Here is a 21683-nt window from a genome sequence, read left to right on the forward strand (position 1 = left end):
CTGCATACAGGTTTCTCAGAAGGCAGGTCAGGTGCTCTGGTATTCCCATCTCTTTAAGAATTTTTCATAGTTTGTTGTGATCTACACAGTCAAAGGCTTTGATGTAATCAATGAAGCAGAAATAGATGTTTTTCTGGAACTCGCTTGCTTTTTTGATAATCCAATGGATGTTGGTAATTTGATCTCTGGTTCCTCTGCCTTTTCTAAATCCATTAAATCTATTTTTAAAAAATCTATTTAAATAACCAATTTTGTGTTTATTTTAGTGAAATAGATATCACTGTAATTCTACTAAGGTTAAGCAGTGTTAGAACCCTTGTCCTGAACCTCATTTTACAGTTCTTATGCCCCATAGTAAACTGTAGGTTTTTTTCATATCTGACTGCAAATTTGGTGAAATATCTAATTTTTTAATGCTGAGGTTGATAATGTAGATTATTTTATTCCTAAGTTTAAAACAACCATTTTGATTTGGCTGGTTTTTGTTTTCATAAAAATACACTGAAAATACTGGAGTGTGTATGTACACATGCATATATATATATTACAAGTATTAAAAGGAGAGTGTTTTTTGAATATTTACATAGGGTCATGTTTTCCATTTGAACTGCATTAATATATGCATATTTTTAGCCTATGTAAATGAGCACATTTTCTGGTTTCTTTTTTAAAAATTTCAAATGTGTTTTTAATATAATAATAAAATGTTTTTGATCAATTGCATTTAGAAATACTTCACAGTGAGTAAAAGCTAAGATATGGACATATATGCAACTAAACAGAAAGTGGTTTTCTCACTAGACGAGGCACCAGCCAGAGGTACTGGTGGCCTGGAAAGTATGAGGAAGAGAGGTACCAACAAGGAAGTCTGGTTCTTGGAAAATAGTTTACTTATAGGTTTAACGGTAGAATTTTCTTGTTTTTAATTAACTTTCAAAAGTACTGATTAAGACACATTTGCTTTGGTCTTTGTGATAATACAAGAAGTAAATAATGACTGCCTAGTTAATAACCTGTTCATTTAGCTGGTAGTTTTAAGCCTAGCAGCTAATGTGTTTGAAAATCAGAGGGCCCTAACTGGTTAATAAAAAGCTAAGGATTTGATATTTGCTAAATGTTTAGCAAATGACTATTCTGCTGAGATTATAGAGTTAGTGACATCAAATGCTATGTCTAATGCTTAAATTGACCTTTTCATAAATTGATCCAATGTCATTATCTTTAGCAAAAAATATTTTTACTTTAAAATGATCTGGTACTTGAAAGATTGTATCTATTTCAGTTCAGTTCAGTCACTCAGTCGTGTCCGACTCTCTGCGACCCCATGAATTGCAGCACGCCAGGCCTCTGTGTCCATCACCAACTACCGGAGTCTACCCAAACCCATGTCCATCAAGACGGTGATGCCATCCAACCATCTCATCCTCTGTCGTCCCCTTCTCCTCCCGCCCCCAATCCTACCCAGCATCAGGGTCTTTTCCAATGAGTCAACTCTTCGCATGAGGTGGCCAAAGTATTGGAGTTTCAGCTTCAACATCAGACCTTCCAATGAACACCCAGGATTGATCTCTTTTAGGATGGATTGATTGGATCTCCTTGCAGTCCAAGGGACTCTCAAGAGTCTTCTCCAACACCACAGTTCAAAAGCATCAGTTCTGCGGCGCTCAGCTTTCTTCACCGTCCAACTCTCACATCCATACATGACCACTGGAAAAACCATAGCCTTGACTAGACGGACTTTTGTTGGCAAAGTAATGTCTCTGCTTTTAAACATGCTATCTAGGTTGGCCATAGCCTTCCTTCCAAGGAGTAAGCGTCTTTTAATTTTATGGCTGCAATCACCATCAGCAGTGATTTTGGAGCCCCCAAAAATAAAGTCTGACACTGTTTCCACTGTTTGCCCATCTATTTCCCATGGAGTGATGGGACCAGATGCCATGTTCTTAGTTTTCTGAACGTTGAGCTTTAAGCCAACTTTTTCACTCTCCTCTTTCACCTTCATCAAGAGGCTCTTTAGTTCTTCTTCACTTTCTCCCATAAGGGTGGTATCATCCGCATATCTGAGGTTATTGATATTTCTCCCGGCAATCTTGATTCCAGCTTGTGTTTCTTCCAGCCCAGCGTTTCTCATGATGTACTCTGCATATAAGTTAAATAAACAGGGTGACAATATACAGCCTTGACATACTCCTTTTCCTATTTGGAACCAGTCTGTTGTTCCATGTCCAGTTCTAACTGTTGCTTCCTGACCTGCATACAGGTTTCTCAAGAGACAGGTCAGATGGTCTGGTATTCCCATCTCTTGAAGAATTTTCCACAGTTTATTGTGATCCACACAGTCAAAGGCTTTGGCATAGTCAATAAAGCAGAAATAGATGTTTTTCTGGAACTCTCTTGCTTTTTTGATGATCCAGCGGATATTGGCAACGTGATCTCTGGTTCCTCTGCCTTTTCTAAAACCAGCTTGAACATCTGGAAGTTCACAGTTCACGTATTGCTGAAGCCTGGCTTGGAGAATTTTGAGCATTACTTTACTAGCATGTGAGATGAGTGCAATTGTGCGGTAGTTTGAGCATTCTTTGGCGTTGCCTTTCTTTGGGATTGGAACGAAAACTGACCTTTTCCAGTCCTGTGGCCACTGCTGAGTTTTCCAAATTTGCTGGCATATTGAGTGCAGCACTTTCATAGCATCACCTTTGAGGATTTGAAATAGCTCAACTGGAATTCCATCACCTCCACTAGCTTTGTTCGTAGTGATGCTTTCTAAGGCCCACTTGACTTCACATTCCAGGATGTCTGCCTCTAGGTGAGTTATCACACCATCGTGATTATCTGAGTCGTGAAGATCTTTTTTGTACAGTTCTTCTGTGTATTCTTGCCACCTCTTCTTAATATCTTCTGCTTCTGTTAGGTCCATACCACTTCTGTCCTTTATCGAGCCCATCTTTGCGTGAAATGTTCCTTTGGTATCTCTAATTTTCTTGAAGAGATCTCTAGTCTTTCCCAATCTGTTGTTTTCTTCTATTTCTTTGCACTGATCGCTGAGGAAGGCTTTCTTATCTCTCCTTGCTATTCTTTGGAACTCTGCATTCAGATGGGAATATCTTTCTTTTTCTCCTTTGCTTTTTGCTTGTCTTCTCTTCCCAGCTATCTGTAAGGCCTCCTCAGACAGCCATTTTGCTTTTTTGGATTTCTTTTCCATGGGGATGGTCTTGATCCCTGTCTCCTGTACAATGTCATGAACCTCCATCCATAGTTCATCAGGCACTGTGTCTATCAGGTCTAGCCCTTAAATCTATTTGTCACTTCCACGAAGTGACATAAGGGATTTGATCTAGGTCATACTGAATGGTCTAGTGGTTTTCCCTACTTTCTTCAATTTAAGTCTGAATTTGGCAATAAGCAGTTCATGATCCGAGCCACAGTCTGCTCCCGGTCTTGTTTTTGCTGACTGTATAGAGCTTCTCCATCTTTGGCTGCAAAGAATATAATCAGTCTGATATCAGTGTTGACCATCTGGTGATGTCCACGTGTAGAGTCTTCTCTTGTGTTGTTGGAATAGGGTGTTTGCTATTACCAGTGCGTTCTCGTGGCAAAACTCTATTATCCTTTGCCCTGCTTCATTCTGTACTCCAAGGCCAAACTTGCCTGTTACACCAGGTGTTTCTTGACTTCCTACTTTTGCATTCCAGTCCCTTATAATGAAAAGGACATCTTTTTTGGGTGTTAGTTATAGAAGGTCATGTAGGTCTTCATAGAACCGTTCAACTTCAGCTTCTTCGGCATTACTGGTCGGGGCATAGACTTGGATTACCGTGATATTGAATGGTTTGCCTTGGAAACGAACAGAGATCATTCTGTCGTTTTTGAGATTGCATCCAAGTACTGCATTTCAGACTCTTTTGTTGACCATGATGGCTACTCCATTTCTTCTAAGGGATTCTTGCCCACAGTAGTAGATATAATGGTCATCTGAGTTAAATTCACCCATTCCAGTCCATCTTAGTTCGCTGATTCCTAGAATGTCGACGTTCACTCTTGCCATCTCCTGTTTGACCACTTCCAGTTTGCCTTGATTCATGGACCTAACATTCCAGGTTCCTATGCAATATTGCTCTTTACAGCATCGGACTTTGCATCTGTCACCAGTCACATCCACAGTTGGGTATCGTTTTTGCTTTGGCTCCATCCCATCATTCTTTCTGGAGTTATTTCTCCACTGATCTCCATTAGCATATTGGGCACCTACTGACCTGGGGAGTTCATCTTTCAGTGTCCTATCTTTTTGCCTTTTCATACTGTTCATGGGGTTCTCAAGGCAAGAATACTGAAGTGTAACTATTTACTATAATACTATAAAGTTTGTCATCTGCTTTTTGGATTATAGTAAGAGTTTTGGTTTTTATCTTAGGTAAATTGAGAAAGAAGTTGAATTTTGATTTCTTGGAAGTTTTTTTTTTCAGGAAAAGTTGTTCTAAAACAGAAATGTTGGTTGTATTTTAAAAATGACTTAAATTATAATTAACATACAATTATGATGAGTTTTTCATTCTTAATTTATAGTCATTTCTTATTTACTAAAATATAGGAAGTTGTTAAGAAAAAGTACTGAGGAAAATCATTGTTTCCTCGCCTCTGTAGAGAGTGAACAAAAAATGAAATCCTGCCTGCTGGGCAGAAAAGATGCTGTGGCTGGAGATGAGCTCTGAGGACAGACTGAATGCCCCTCCGCAGCTCCACATACGTGCACATCTTGTTGGTTACTGTCGAGGTGTTTCTTTGTCATCCTTTCTTTCCCCACGCCTTCATCTTTATACTGTTTTAGCATCTTTTTCCGCAAGACCTTTCCAGATTCTTGCTATACATGAGCATTAATTTAGTGCCAGACTCAGTCACCCTATATATTTATTTTTAATGAACTATTTGTAGGAGTTTTAATTATTTAAAAATTTCAACATTTTCCTAGACAGTAAACACTACCTATAGCATTATGTAGAGTACCCACTTTGAATAGATTTTATATTTATTGTATATTAAAGGTTTTTGGTTTTTCAATTTTTAGAGGAATTTTGTACATTTATTTTTTTTTCCAAAACAGTAAAAGTCCTTTTAGGCAAAGTGCTTTGAAATTGAATTTGATTCACTGAGTAATCTGATTAACTTGAGATTTAACTTTTATATGATATAGATTATTTTAAAGAATTAAAGTACAAAGGAAATCTAAAAGTTTCCTGAAGATATGCTTTGAGATACAAATATTGAAGTAATTCAAGATTGTGGAGTGCCAAAGGGTTATTGGGAAAAATTCAGAATGTTTTTGGGCAGAATTAGTGTCTGCCAAGTAATGCATTTCAGTGTTCCAATAAATATAAACATATTTTAGGAGGAGGATCAGGCAAATATTTAAGGAAGTCTGTTACAATATCGACTATAAATGATAAAGGAGAGATCCTAACGAAATGCTCTGGCTAGCGAGGGCAGGGGTGCCTCATAGGTGCTCAGAGAAACCAGGGGCTTTGTTAAACTCTCAAAAAATCCTGTGAGATTTTACTAACTGTGTACTGACTTCATGAAGGGTGCTGGAACTTCTAGTTTTGAGCTTGCTAATGTTAGGTTATTTGCCATTTCTATTTCTTTCTCCTTAAGATTATGGACTGTAGAGGAAAAAATTCAGTTTGAGGTGACTTTTTAATTTTTTTTGTGTGTGGTTTGCTATCTTAAGAAAGCAAAATATACTATCCATGATGTGAAAGAAATATGTACATGTATATATGTATGAGAGGTGGGTATACTATATATACATGTGAAATATACATGTATATGAGAAGAAATAGAAGTAAAACTATTTACTAAAATACTGTTTGAATTACATAACATAATATAAAATGAAGTTCTGTGCCATTTTTGTTTGTCATTTCAAGTTGTGTTTATTGTTTTTAAGTGAGTGATTTTTGACCTTATATATTGCTTTTCAGATATATAAGATTTTATAGGCAGTTTTAATAGGATTCAGATTTAAAGTGGAACCTTCATATTAAGTATTATTGCCACTTCAGATACTCCTATAGGAGACTTTTTAGAAAAATCTTTTAAAAAGCAGGCTTGTTAACATTTTAGGTGGCTTACTGTTTTCAGTTTTCATCTGCACTTTGGATATTATTTACTGTAGTATCTTAAAATATTTTATAAATAGGAATATAAAATGCAAAAAGCATTAAAGGATATTAATAAATATCCTTTTGTTCTCCAGCTCTGTCATTCCCTTCATCCTGTAAGCAGTATTTTATAATTCTAGAGAGCCTTTCTATACTGTTTTTTTGACTTTATTTTGATGCAGTCTTTAAAGGTCACCGTTTGGAGCCCTGCGCAGTATGGCTGCATCCCCGGGTTGCACGATGCGTCCTCACACCTGTCGCACACCCACTGGTTTGCATCTTCCTCTCCCTCCCCTGCCCCCCTCCCTCCCCTCGCCCACTGGTGGCCGCTGGTTTGTTCTCTGTATCTTACACTGTGTTTTGTACTTTAGAAATATAGCATTTTAGTTTAATATTCTTCTAATAACTGAGACATTTAAGCAACACAGAGTGGTTAGAGATAGAATGGTTTCCTGATTTGAATAGCTGTCGGAAGTAGGCCTGAGTGAATTTCCAAACTCTTAACTCTAGGCTGGTGTAGACCAAGAGTGCCCCTGATGCCAGGAAGCCTGAGATGGGGGCGGCTGGAGGAGAGGGCAGGCGTTTGAAGGCTTCTGTTTGTGGATGATGAAAATTGAATGGGAAGATACGTACCTAATTCAGATTCTGTTTGCTTTTGGGAGTGGGGGGAAGAAGGATCGAAGGGAACAGAAACTGACTTTTTTAAGTGTCATGTTTTATTTACTTTTAGTAAATATATATTATTCCCTTTCTCATTGGCATGGATGGTTGGATTATCAGAGCTTTTTGCTAATGCTAGAACATTATTCAGAATGAAATTTTTGGAAAATGTTTCAAAATACATTTTGAAGCATATATATACATATGTTTCCTAGTGTGAACATATAGGCTACGGTCTTTAAAAGATTAGTTAAAAAATGATTTTTAACTAATGATTAGCACTAACCTTTTTCTAAAATTACCTCAAAACGTTAGCAGAACTAACCTTTTTCTGAAGATTAGTTAAAAATGATCTTTTAACTTCCCTTGGGCTACAAGTCCAACAATACTGGAGTGGGTAGCCTGTCCTTTCTCCAGCGGATCTTCCCAACCCAGAAATCGAATCGGGGCCTCCTTCATTGCAGGTGGATTCTTTACCAACTGAGCTATCAGGGAAGCACCTTAAAAACTGATTACTTTTCATTAAATCTTATTAAACTTGTAGTGTCACATACCTCCAAAATTATCCAGAAGAGGGCAGCATGGGTTTGTGAAAATGCGAATGTCAGGCACTTAACCTGTTTCTACTTTCATTTGACAATATTAAATCCCTAGCTCTTGGCAGGAGAAGGCAATGGCACCCCATTCCAGCACTCTTGCCTGGAAAATTCCATGGACAGAGGAGGCTGGTAGGCTACAGTCCATGGGGTTGCTAAGAGTCGGACACGACTGAGCGACTTCACTTTCACTTTTCCCTTTCATGCATTGGAGAAGGAAATGGCAACCCACTCCAGTGTTCTTGCCTGGAGAATCCCAGGGACGGCGGAGCCTGGTGGGCTGCCGTCTATGGGGTCGCACAGAGTTGGACACAACTGAAGTGACTTAGCAGCAGCAGCAGCTCTTGGCAACAGATATGTTTGGTATATGTGATTGATATGTTTGCTAGTGTGTGATGTTCACTGCCTGTGATATTCACTACTGGCAAGAACAGTTAACAAATTAGGTTTGCTTTTTAATATGTTGACCTTTCTTTCTGAACATGCTCCTAACGCTTCTGCCTCAGTTAACCCTTATCTTTACCTTTTTGAATTTGGATTCTTGTTATTAATTTAATTTGAATGTTACATTTAAAAAGCAGTGTCTATAATTTTAACATGGTCCCTGAAGCCCAGCAGAGTAAACTTTGGTGATGCAGAGGAATCAATAGCAGGCAGCAAAACTAACCTTTTTCTAAAATATGTCACAATGTACATAATAGTATGTTGCAGTATTCTTTTTTCCCAAACACTTAATTCTCTTAGATTTTTGAGACTGTTTTCATATGTTTTTATGTATTAAGAGTCATCTTTTTGAAATTAATTTTTATTTTTTAAATTATATAAGATATCATTACAGATAATATGTTTTCTAAAGATGGTCTGACCACTTTTATGTCACTAAGTGTATTCCAACATCATTTTTTTTTTTTTTTTTTTTTTTTTTTTAACTGAGAAAGTGTGCACATTTATAATTTTAAGATTTTTTCTTGAGGAAATATATATATACATATATATATGGAAAAATAAATTCACTTCAGAAAGAGATAATTCTTCAATTCAGAGACATTGAGGTCAGGTCACTGCAGTCTTTCAAATAATTATAGGTTCTAGGTTATAGTCAAAAAAATGACCTGAAGCAGCAGGAGTCTATTTTAGAATAGATTAAATCAGGTAAATGAGTCAATTTAGTAAGCAGTAAATAACATTATTTGTTTAGAGATTAAACATTAAACATTTAAAGAAAAAAATCAAAGGAGAATAGGATATAAGCCTTTTTTCAATGGTAATTAGGTGTATTTGCAGAACTTTTATGGAGTTCTGTATACATTATATGTATCAGTTCAGTTCAGTTCAGTCACTCAGTCATGTCCGACTCTTTGCAAATGAATTGCAGCACGCCAGGCCTCTCTGTCCATCACCAACTCCTGGAGTCTACCCAAACACATGTCCATCGAGTCAGTGATGCCATCCAACCATCTCATCCTCTGTCGTCCCCTTCTCCTCCTGCCCCCAATCCTACCCAGCATTAGGGTCTTTTCCAACGAGTCAACTCTTCGCATGAGGTGGCCAAAGTATTGCAGTTTCAGCTTCAACATCAGTCCTTCCAATGAACACCTAGGATCGATCTTCTTTAGGATGGATTGATTGGATCTCCTTGCAGTCCAAGGGACTCTCAAGAGTCTTCTCCAACACCACAGTTGAAAGGCATCAATTCTGCAGCGCCCAGCTTTCTTCACCGTCCAACTCTCACATCCATACATGACCACTGGAAAAACCATAGCTTTGACTAGATGGACCTTTGTTGGCAAAGTAATGTCTCTGCTTTTAAATATGTATATTACTCTTTATTTTACCAGGATAAGCACAGTTAAAAAATAACTGATTTAGAGACAGGAAATATTATTCCAAACTAAAAAAAGAAAAAAATCCCAGAAAGAAAAAAAAATTCTAATAAAGTAATCAGAAGATCTACAATAAGAAAAAAGAAAAATATCACAGGCAAAAATATTGTGATGCTATGTTATGGACTAGTTGGGATGGGGTTTGTGACCTATAAACATCTAATCCTTTTTATATCTATCATTTTTGAATTGGCAGAATGGCATAAAGATTGTATAAAAAAATTAGGAGAAGATTGTATAAAATTGTATAAAAAAGAAGATTGTATAAAAAAATTAGGAGAAGGTGAGGGTGGGACGTTCTGGGAGAATAGCATTGAAACATGTATATTATCATATGTGAAACAGAACACCATTCCATGTTCAATGCATGAGACAAGGGCTCAGGGCCGGGGCAATGGGATGACCCAGAGGGATGGGATGGGGAGGGAGGTGGGTGGGGGGTCCAGGAAGGGGAACACATGTAAACTCATGGCTGATTCATGTCAATGTATGGCAAAAACTATTACAATATTGTAAAGTAATTAGCCCCCAACTAAAATAAATAAATTTATAAAATTAAAAAAAAAAAATTAAATGCTCTCCCAAGCCTACCATAAAAAAAGTTCAGATTACTTTAATTTGACCATTCTTGTATTTTTGGCATCTGCCCAAGTTCATTTTAAAGATTCAATTCAGTTCAGTCGCTTGGACGTGTCCGACTCTTCGTGACCCCAAGAACCACAGCACACCAGGCCTCCCTGTCCATCACAAACTCCGGGAGTTCACACAAACCCATGTCTATCCAGTCGATGATGCCATCAAACCATCTCATCCTCTGCCATCCCCTTCTCCTCCTGCCCTCAATCTTTCCCAGCATCAGGGTCTTTTCCAATGAGTCAGCTCTTCGCATCAGGTGGCCAAAGTATTGGAGTTTCAGATTCAACATCAGTCCTTCCAATGAACACTCAGGACTGATCTCCTTTAGGATGGACTGGTTGGATCTCCTTGCAGTCCAAGGGACTCTCAAGAGTCTTCTCCAACACCACAGTTCAAAAACATCAATTCTTCGGTGCTCAGCTTTCTTCACAGTCCAACTCTCACATCCATAAATGACTACTGGAAATACCATAGCCTTGACGAGACATAACTTTGTCAGCAAAGTAGTGTCTCTGCTTTTTAATATGCTGTCTAGGTTGGTCATAATTTTCCTTCCTAGGAGTAAGTGTCTTAATTTCATGGCTGCAGTTACCATCTACTGTCGGGAGCCACGATAGGCATTACTGACAAAATGGAGGCACGGCCCCGACCCCTTCTCCTCATCCTGCAGGCACGGTCCCGGAATGAAGGAGTTCTCCAACATCATTTTTGATTATTGTATATAATTTATGTAATTTTATCAGAAATTTCAGAATGATATTTTCCAACATCTTTTTCTATTATCAACAGTGGGGCTGAAAATTAGGATAACTAAGTATTTTTGCACATCTTAAATGACTGCTGAGGATAAATTCTTAAATGTGGAATTGCTTTCTAAAAGGACATATTCATTTTTAAAATCTTTTGAATAGTTATTGCCAAATTATGCTTCAGAAGCTTAGGAATAAGTTTATATCCCTATTTACCCTCATAATTCTCCATTCTGTTTATAATCTTTTAAACCTTGTTAATTTTCTAGGCTTATACATACTCTAGCTGTTTGTAGAGTATGTATAAGTGGAGAGCACTCATTTTCATTTTGGAAGTACAAATGCTTTAATGTACCAATACTGTACTGTGTTGGTTATCCATTCTGATTGCTGCATGTTTTTCAGATTTTCACTACTGTCATACTATTTTTTTTAAGATAAAAGATAAATTTTTCCTGTTATGGATAGTATACATATATTCAAGTAGCATAGTACACCCTGTCTCTTTTGTAGAAAGCTGGGAGAATCAGTGATACGTGAAGAGACTGTCAGTGAGGGATTCCTTCAACAGTAGTGAGACAGATTATATTCCTATTGCAGCTATGCTAATATTGTGTCAAACATCATAGAAATTAATTAATTAATTATTATTATTGTCTTATGAGGTTGGTTTACTGAGGTATAGTGGATATACAGTATTGTGTTAGTTTCAGGTATATAACAAAGTAATTCAGTTTTTTATATATATATATATAGTATTGTTTTTCAGATTCTTTTCCATTATAGGTTATTACAAGAAATTTATAGTTCCCTGTGCTATACAGTAGGTCATTGTTGTTGATTTTGTGTATAACAGTGTGCATATGTTAATCCTATTTATCCCCCACCCCACACCCCCTAATCTAGCAATTTAGATATTGCTCTATTTGGAGAGGTTTCTTTAGATCTTTAGTCATAGTCTTTAGTAGTAAAGAAGGTTACGTTGGGCATGAAATTTATTTTTATTAATAGTCAGAAATGATTTGGTGCTAAACATTGTGATGAAGTGGTTGATTAAATTGACTCTATTTTGGGTTGAAGAGAATTAGTACTTCACAGAGCAAAGACAGTTTTTCTTGAATAGCTTAATCGTAAAGCAATTTTAAAATGAATTAAAATTTATGTTAAGATGGTAGAAACTGTTAGAAAAAAATGAATTACTTTTTTAGGTAACTCTTCAGTTAAGTAGGCTTCCCAGGTGGTGGAGTGGTAAAGAATTCACCTACCAGTGCAGGAGATGCAAGAAACGTGGATTTGATCCCTGAGTCTGGAAGATCCCCTGGAGAATGGAATGGCAACTCACGTCAGTATTCTTTCCTGGAAAATTCCATGGACAGAGAAGCTGGGAGGGCTACAGTCCACGGGGTCACAAAGAGTCGGACACAGCTGAGTGACTGAGTTACCTTTCCAGGTACTCTCAAGGGCCAGGTATATAATAGTGGAGGTATATAATAGTATATGTATAATATACTATTATATATATATATGGATATATATATATATATATATATATACACACACACACTATATATATATAATAGTATATATCTCTGTGTTCGTTGACACAGAGTTAAAAAGCAAGCCAGGATCCTTTGTAAAACGAGGTATTTTAAGAATCTGTGTTCTAGTAATTCACCTCCAGGAATAAATAGGTTGAAACCACGCAGGCAGATTGAGAGTTACTCGGTCAGATGGACGGGGCCCTTCAGGTTCAAGGTAGGACCCATAAAGGAAGAGGACGCGCAGCCGCAGGCCTTGTAACTCAGTGCAGTCTGAGAAGTGAGGCCCTCCGTGACGGAGGAGGTCAGTTCTTGACTCATTGTCCTCCAGGTTTGGGGACAGCTGACTGCCGTAGGGGAGAGGAAAGGATAAAACACTTTTGAGTTCCTTAAAAAAACCTTCAGCTGTCTTCAGAGTCTTCAGATTTGACTGTTTCAGCCTCTGAAACCCATAAATATAGAATTGAAATTAAAGAAAGTATTTTTATGTTTTAAAGGGATGAAGTCAAAAATTACCAAGTAAGTTCATTGGAAAAAAATGTGTGATGAGGAAATATACAGGAACAGCGGAAGGTGGTCATTGAGTTGTTGGATGGAAAGCTTTTGTTGACTCAAAGTGGTAAAAGTGCTGAAAACTTCATTAATGTTAAGATAATATGTGAGTGATGGTAATGATCGTGTAAGTGGACCTATTCAGACTAAATTAAAACAGAGCTTTTAATATGAGAAGAAAATAAAGACAAGGGGAAACTCATGTAATAGAAAAATTACAGCTGTCTCCACATTTCCTGTTGAATACCTAAACATTGGCAGTAGCCTCAGAAAATAGATACAACTGCATTTAAAAAAGCAGAATTTGTCGTATATACTGATGTGACACTAATAATGGTAAAGATCGTCTTTGTATGCATGATGTGTCAGTCTCTGTTCTAATTTCTTTGTGTATATTTCATTTAACTCACAGTGGTTCTGTGAGGTGTGGTTTTTGCTGTTAACCACATTGTATGGAGAGGTGAGGCTCAGAGAGGTTCAATAACTTGCTCAGTCACACAGCAAGTGGCAGACCTGGACTCTGATCCTAAGCAGTCCAACTTGGGCTACCCTTGTGTCTCAGCTGGTAAAGAATCTGCCTGCAATGTGGGTGAGACCTGGGTTCGATCCCTGGGTTGGGAAGATCCCCTGGAGAAGGGAAAGACTACCCACTCTAGTGTTGTGGCCTGGAGAATTCCATGGACTGTATAGTCCATGGGGTTGCAAAGAGTCGGACACAACTGAGCGACTTTCACCTTCTTTCATGCCAACCTGAGGGCCTGAACTTGACCTTCATACATTCCGCCTCCTAGTAGATGTAATCATGTACTGAAAAATAGTGCATTTCTCCAACTTTGACTATATTTTTAATTAGAGATTTACATAAGTAAATATGGTTTTGATGCATGCTTAATTTTAAATGACTAATTTATTATCTTTCACTTTGTAGACCAAAACAGCCATCGTTTCAATTCCCGTATTTGAAATTTTTCTTCAGAGAACTGTGCATGGCTCAGTTCTTTGGTAATTTATGTTTTAGTTTTTCATGTTTGATTGCTTAGGTTCGGAATTTTGCCCCCTTTTACCTTCTTTTCCTGGTCACACGTTACTTGCTTTTAAGACTGTGACGTAAGCTTTAACTGCAATTTTATGAATTTCACATATACACAGTTAAAAGTTTGAAAGCAGATAACTAAGAAGGTAAAGGTGTCCTGTTATCCTTCTACATAAAAGAGAAGCAGCCACAGTTAACATTTTGATATCTTTTCCTCTAGCCTTTTATTCTTGTTTTCAGCCACTCTGTGGGGCATGCCTGATCTTAGTTCCCTGACCCAGGGGTTCAGCCCACTCCCCCTGCAGTGGAAGCATGGAGTCCTAACTGCTAGTCAGCCAGGGAAGTCCTTCTGGCCGTTTAAGATCCATCTACTGTGCGCTTGTGATTATATTGTAGATATAGTTATCTGTGCACATTGCGTCTTCATTTAATATTTTAACAAATACTTTCTCAAGTTATACTCGTTCATGAGAGTAATTTTTAATAATTGTATACCATCACATTATATGAGCATACAGCATTTACTTAGCAGTTCTCTTGCTTTGGATATGTAGGTTGTACCCAATTTGAACTATTGTAAATAATATCGAATATCTTTGTAAAACTTGTTCTCATTTATGATTATTTCCTTGGATTAATTCCATGAATATTTTTTGGATTAGAACCTCAGAATTTTTGTGTAATTGAGTATTAACATTTTTAAGAATGTTGAGATTGATTACCAAATTGTTTTCTACCCTCAGTGCCCATTTCATTGTTCCTTGCCTATTCACGATGTTTTTATTTACTTCCATGCCTCAGTTTCTATATCTGTAAGATGGAAATAATAAAAGGATCTACTTCAAAGGGTTGTCATGAGACCATGATGAGTTATTGCCGAGCATTTAGAGTAGTAATACCTAGCACAAAGTAAGACTCCAATAAATCTTGGTTGTTTAGTATTATAATTTCTACAGTCTTTGGCTAAATTGATAGGTGTAAAGAGTATTTTATTGTTGAAATTTGCATTTCTTTGATTACTAGAGAAAATGAAATTTTTATATAAGGATTTTAGTGAATTTTTGTTTCTTTTTGAGACATAGTTTTTCCTTTGCTCATTTGTTTCTCTTGGGGATATTAGTACTTAGTTAATTAGTGATTAACTTAATTGAAATATTAAGCTTATGTGCTTTCTGTTATTGTTGAAATTTTCTTCTGACTTATTACTTACTTTTGATTTTTTTTAACCTGTGGATAATTTCCATTCCTATGTAATCTATTTTATCCTTATTTCTATTTAGCTTCTTTCATATTTTTAAATCCTAGAATCTTACCCTGTTTAGAAATTTGATGATGTTTGATTAAAAAGCAATGGCTAGATTAAAACAAACATCAAGTACTTTACTCTCTCTGAAGTTTATTTATGTCTGTAGGGTGAGAAAAGTGTAAAAATCATCTATCCTTTCCTAAAATAACAGATTATCTCAATGTCATTTATTAAATATATTTTTCTCTGATAGGGAATATCTTTGTAATCATCCATTAAATTCTTCCTGTTTGTTTGCTGTTTTATTAATCAGGAAGCAGTTGAAGAGAGATGGAGTCTGACTAGTCCTCTATTCCTTCATTGTTATTTTTGTATGCAGTGAATGAACAAAGATATTAAAACTCGTCCCTAAAAGTCTTATTTTCATGTAGAATATAAGTGTCCTATTAGATCGTTGGTCAGTGCTTTAGTTGGACCTCATGGTCTTATTTTCTAAAATACCTATGAAAGAAACAGCTTTCTACCCCCTCCCCCCATGTTTTAAGAAGGATGAGCTATGGATTTCTGAAAAAAAAAATTATCTAGTTTTGTGAAAGTGTGGGAATGTGATTAACATTGGTAGGCTCTTTTTTTCCCCTTCAGGTAGAATATTTAAAAGTGATAAGTGATGCATCTTAACTGTGCATTTATGTTCCAGAGGAAGAGTTCTGGGAAGTCAAGAAATAATGATTAAGAGAATAGTGGGATTGATTTATGAGTGAAAGAAGCTGGTCATTTATAGCTTGTCGAATGATGGGCATATTTAAAAGGAGAGACAATAGTTAGTGTTCATATATTTAGAGAATATTCAGACAAAATTTGTTTTGGGCAGCTAAGAGATTGCTCCTGGAATGGTAAGAAGAAAAGAACAGTTTAGTTTAGAAAAAAGATTAGCAAAAGCAGAAAGAAATTTATATATGTATAATTTACATTGGGAACTGTTGGAAAGCAGAATCATCTCCCCAGAGAGCTGGTGGGTGGAATAAACTAGCTGTCTGTAGTTTCTGTAATTCATGGCAGATGCTTAGGGACGGGTTACATAAGAGGTTTCTGGGAATGGTTTAAAATGAAGTCTTGTAAAATGCGTAAGGTCAGGCTAGATGACCTAGGTGGTACTTTCTGACTCTCAGATCTTGTGATGGCTTGTGGCATTCTGCTGCTCAGCACTAATGTACTGTGAGGGTTATTACTGGCAAATTCAGGTAGTGCTTTTTGGTTGAGGATCAGAATTATTTGAAAAATAATAATTGGCCTTGGAATATATTTGTTTCAGTTCAGTATCTTCCTCCTTTTCCTTGCTCCAAGTATCTTATATTTTTTTCATTAAATCAAAGAAAGAGTTTTTACCTGTTGATTTTTGTTAGCCCCTGCTTTTAATTAACTTTCGATGTTGTTGGTGCCTTTTCCTTCTTGAAAAGAACTAATACAGTGGTTGGAACATGATTTTGAATAATTTTTAACTGTAATGTACTGACCAGGTTGATCAGATGCTCAATCCATGCTGTACAAGTTCTGTTCCATAACAAAAAAAAGAAATTTTTTTTTTTTTAATGGTATGTGTTACACTCTTTAAGTCAGTTGATAGCGGCAGGTGCTAAAGTGGGATCTGTGAGATAGTTGATTGGGACAAGGGAATAAAATATTAAACTTCCTCTTCTTTTTTTTTTACCTTAACAAATTGAGCTTATGAACATTTACTGGGTGGAAGGACACTGCTGCCTCCCTTGGTTCATGCGCTGGACGGGCACGCATCACCTGGGCTCTGTGTGGGCTGCTGCCTCCAGGAGGGGACCTCAGTGCTCTCAACAGGTGACAGTGTGTTTGTCTAGGAGAGCTGGCAGATTGTATTGCACCGGTCTTAACCTCGCCATCACAAAACGAGCAGGGAAGATAATGCTGGGAGATAGCTCCAGTGAAAATGAAATGCCCTTTTATTAGCCCCATTATGAGGTTCAAACAATGATCACTTGATCAATCTGGCAAGAGGACAGCCATAAAATTCTTGGTTATAGGTGGCGCTAGTGGTAAGGAGTCTCTCTTCCAAGGCAGGGACGCAAGAGACTTGGATTTGATGCCTTGGTCGAAAAGACACCCTGGAGTAAAAAGTGGCAACGCTCTCCAGTATTCTTGCCTGGAAAATTCCATAGACTGAGAAGCCTGGCGGACTGCAGTCCATGGGACTGCAAAGAGTCAGACACAACTGAGCCACTCAGCATATAAAATATGTATTTATCTTCACTATCATTAACAGTGAAACCTTTCTAAAGATGTATATTATGCTTTGAGATACTGGCTACTGCTAACATAAAGTTCGTAGCAAAACAGTTAAGAAAATATTTCATCTTAAATTTGTTTATTTAAACTGAATCATCCTTTTAAAATATATATTCTTGAGCATGTTTTACAATATACATGATGTATTGGCACAAGTATATATTCAATTTATAAATATACATATAGTGAGGTACATTACAAAGTTGTAATGAATGGATCAAACAAGTTTGGAACATAAATGTTTTTTGAATAATTTGAAGTTAAGAGGTTCATATTTTTTAGTTCTTTGTATTATTACCTTATATGCACAATTTAAATGTCTTTTCCTTGTTAAAATATCCATGGGGTTAAGTCAAGTTTAGGTGACTTTCCCAGGTTGAAATGGAAGAAAGTAAAGTAGAATGTAATTAATCAAATTATAGAATGAGTCATTGTAGGTGAAGTAAGTGTTCAGTAACTGAGATCTCTAGAATTTAATAATTTAATAATAAAAATTGTGCTAATTCAACTTATTTTTGAGGAAGCTAGGCCAAAATCAGAGTAATAGGAATTATGAAATATTCTTTAAGAAGTGCTTCTTCAATAATTTTGAGAATAATAAGAAACCAAGTTAATTGTGTTTTAGCAAATCTTTTAAGTGCTTTCATTTAACAGGTAGCTGAGAATTATTTATCATTACTCTGTTCATTGTTTGAATTTAAATTAATACCAAAGTGGTACTTGAGAGTGGCCTTTTTTTCCTTGCTTTGTTTAGACCGTTAATTTGTTTTTACACAGCCTATGAAGGTAACCATCAACTCAGAGTTAATTAGTGGCATCAAAATTAATGAGATTTTAACTGTATCTGGGTCATTTCCACTGTAGGTGAGTTTTCTTCACACAAATTGGACTAGCATTTTCTTGAAAGAAGAAAAATTAAATGTATTTAAATCCATGTTTTAAAAGCAAAGAACCTCTTTCCTTGTGAGTTAAGTACCTCTGATAACTGTGCTTTCTTGGGCCTAATAATACTGATTTTTGTTGTTGCTGTTTTCAGTCTTGATTATTTTGGCTATTTCAAGGCTGTTGCTCATTACAGTAAAACTAGACCTAACTCTTCAGATGCTTATTTTCGTTTGCATGGATGGTATACCATTTTTATTTTGGGCCAAACACATTTTTGTGGATGGGGCATGTCATTTGCCAGTTTTCATCATTATTGCACTGTGTGAGTGAAGAGCAGAACTACTCTTTAAAATGGACTAATGTAAATACACGTGTCAGAAAAGAACATATCATGTGGGAATGAAAAACTAGAATTTTTGGAGTTCAGTTATTTTTTCCTTCAGAAAATTATATCCCACAATCTACTTTTAAAAGCACACCCTCTGCTATTATTTAATTTTTGCTTTGTGTTTTACTAATAAGGGTGATAACATGATGTAGAGATTTTAAATCTTTTTATGAGGATGGATTGCATTTTCTTTTGAATTAAAAAAAAAATTATCCACTTGTATATAAATGGCAAATGTGAAAGTTCTGAGAGTAAAACTTCTCATGAGGATTTGGTGCCGGAGGTCAGGTTCTCCATTTGAACCAGGGATACTGCAGGTTATCAACTGCAGTTGGAGATAACTTGCAGAGAGAGAATGCATGGGTCAGTGCTTCTCAGTTTTATCATTTCAGATGTTGAGATCCACCAATAGAACACAATTTGAAAAACACCAGAGTAAAGAATATTGATAAAAAATTCACCTTTTTAACAAACAGACTCCCCCTCCCCATGCCTCGTTTTACCTATGAAAAGGAGTGATAGGAATGTATGTGAACGTTAATGAAATGATTGTCAACTTGGGGACTGGGATTTTGGCTAGTTAGATGTGTGACATCAGTTAAGGATTAATTCATTTTAAAGATTGAGGAGGCGTCCCAGGTGGCGCAGCAGTAAAGAATCCGCCTGCAATGCAGGAGACGCGGGTTCGTTCCCTGGGTCGGGAAGATCTCCTGGAGAAGGAAATGGCAACCCACTCCAGCATTCTTGTCTGGAGAATCCCATGGGCAGAGGAGCCTGGTGGGCTGCAGTCCACGGGGTTGCAGAGAGTCAGGCACGCTGAGCCGCTGAGCCACTGAGCACGCACGCACACACACACAGTCGGATACGACTGTGAGCAACTGAGAGCACGCCCTCTCTCATCAGTGCCTGATGAAAGGGTGGGGGCAGATGGAAAGGGACGCCGTTTACAAATACTTCTTTGCAGTGACTCATACACAGAGAAAACGATCACTGTTAGATTTGTTTTCTCTTGTAAGAAAAATAAATAAAACGACTACTTTTTCGCAGATCCGCATTGCAAAATAGAAGATGTGTGTGTGTGCTAAGTTGCTTCAGTTGCATCGGACTCTTTGAGACCCCATGGACTGTAGCCCACCAGGCTCCTCTGTCCATGGGATTCTCCAGGCAAGAATACTGGAGTGGGTTGCCTTGCCCTCCTCCAGGGAGTCTTCCCAACCCAGGGGTGGAACCCAGGTCTCTTACATCTCCTGCATTGGCAGGTGGGTTCTTTACCACTAGCGCCACCTGGGAAGCCCAAAATACAAAATAGTTAACCACTCATGTGGCAGTCATCTTTTTGTAAATTGAATGATGGATATATCTGATAAATGTGAAGTCAGTATTAATGATTATTTGTAGAAAAGCAAACACTCTATTGTACTAAACTATTATCTTATTTTCTTATTCCCCCTAAACTGTTGTCTTCTGTTATCAGTATATGTCTGGTGAAAGTCAAAAATACCTTATGGAGTGTGAAGTAGTTGAAAATAAAAACATTATGTTATATTTCTGCCATGTTATATTCTAACATTGCCTGTATTTAAATGATATTTTTGTAGTTTGCCACTGTAGTTTGACTTATTGTTTAATTACAAAGTGAAGCTTTACATGCCATAGTCAGCTACCCTTCAGTCTTTAATGTCTTTTTTAAAGAAAGAAATCATGTTTTATGCTTATGAGGAAGCGTGAAATAAATAAGCTTAAAAGATGGGTAAGAAAATTCTATGTGATGTTTTAATGACAGTTTATAACATGATCTTTCTGAACTTAGTTTTCTTAACTTTGAAAATTAGTAAATAGCTACTATGCTGATTGTAGTTTTTATGTCATTATAAAATGCAAAGCACAAATAAAGCTAACACAGTACCAAAGATTGAAACACCTGAATTAAAGAACAAAGTGACGAGTTAAATCTTACTCTCTCTCTTTTTTTAATGTTCTGCTTCATTCAAAAATTGATTTTGGGTTGTTTACAAGAAATAAACAGTATTCAGATAGATAAAAGTAAAGCAAAATCTCAGTGAAGAGAAAATGAGAGAAAAACTACATGAGACCACCAGGAGTCCACATTCAGAAACGTATACCTACACCCCCCTCTATTATGGGTAGAAAATTCAGTCCTATGTTTCTTAGTAGCCAAACATCGAAGGAATCAGTTGCAGCAGTCTTCCCCAAAATGTGTTCCTTAAAAAGTGTGTCTTATAAGATTATGATGGTCAAATGAATGTAGAGATGAGAGATAGCATTTGCCCTCTGTAGATATGGTTATACTCATGTTATAGGTTAGAGGTTCTTAGAAGGTCTGTGGATAAAAAGAACTGTAACTTGTGTTTCCCATGCACATCTGGTCACCCCCCTCCCCCCTGCCGCTGCCTCCTCCTTTTTTTCATCTGATACATGTCAGTATTTCCCATTGACATAGACCAATGAGGGAGATACTGTTCTTTAGCCAAAAAAGTCTGCTCAGGCAAAGGCCAGCAGAGTAAGCGTTGAGAAATTTCTCCTCTGGATCCCATAGAAGGGATGAAGTTAAAAGTGAAAGTTGCTCAGTTGTGTCCGACTCTTTGCGACCCCATGGACTATACAGTCCATGGAACTCTCCAGGCCAAAATACTGGAGTGGGTAACCTTTCCCTTCTCCAGGGGATCTTCCCAACCCAAGGATCGAACCCAGGTCTCACCCGTATTGCAGGTGGATTCTTTACCAGCTGAGCCACGAGGGAAGCCTATAGAAGGGATAATATGTCTTAACATATAGTGCCTTAGATCTCCTCCTCAATAAATAGCCACAATAATGAGTTTCAGGTGGCTATTTTCATATGGTTTCACCTTGATGTGAACCGGAAGCATAATCTAATAATTCACTACAAAGTTTTAAGTTGCTTATACATTGTCTTCCAGACAAATAAAGACTCTTAATTTTTAGTTTTCTCCATTGTGGATTCAGTTCTCGATAGCTACTGAAAATCTTGACCCTCTTTGATTGTTAATATTATATTCCGTCATGTTCT

General features: G+C 37.0%; 1 protein-coding gene and 1 long non-coding RNA gene across 25 annotated transcripts in view; one reads left to right on the forward strand and one right to left on the reverse strand.

Annotated features, from left to right (window-relative positions):
* Positions 1 to 21683, forward strand: part of WDR7 (WD repeat domain 7) — a 373254-nt gene that overhangs the window by 74214 nt on the left and 277357 nt on the right. The gene's annotated exons all lie outside the window — the stretch shown is intronic.
* LOC145534559 (uncharacterized) overlaps positions 1 to 21683 on the reverse strand; it is a 59597-nt gene that overhangs the window by 12829 nt on the left and 25085 nt on the right. The window lies entirely within an intron of this gene.

Source organism: Giraffa tippelskirchi, chromosome 14 (genome assembly GCF_054371585.1).
Source record: "Giraffa tippelskirchi isolate mGirTip1 chromosome 14, T2T-mGirTip1v1.2.pri, whole genome shotgun sequence".
Taxonomy (NCBI): Eukaryota; Metazoa; Chordata; class Mammalia; order Artiodactyla; family Giraffidae; genus Giraffa; species Giraffa tippelskirchi.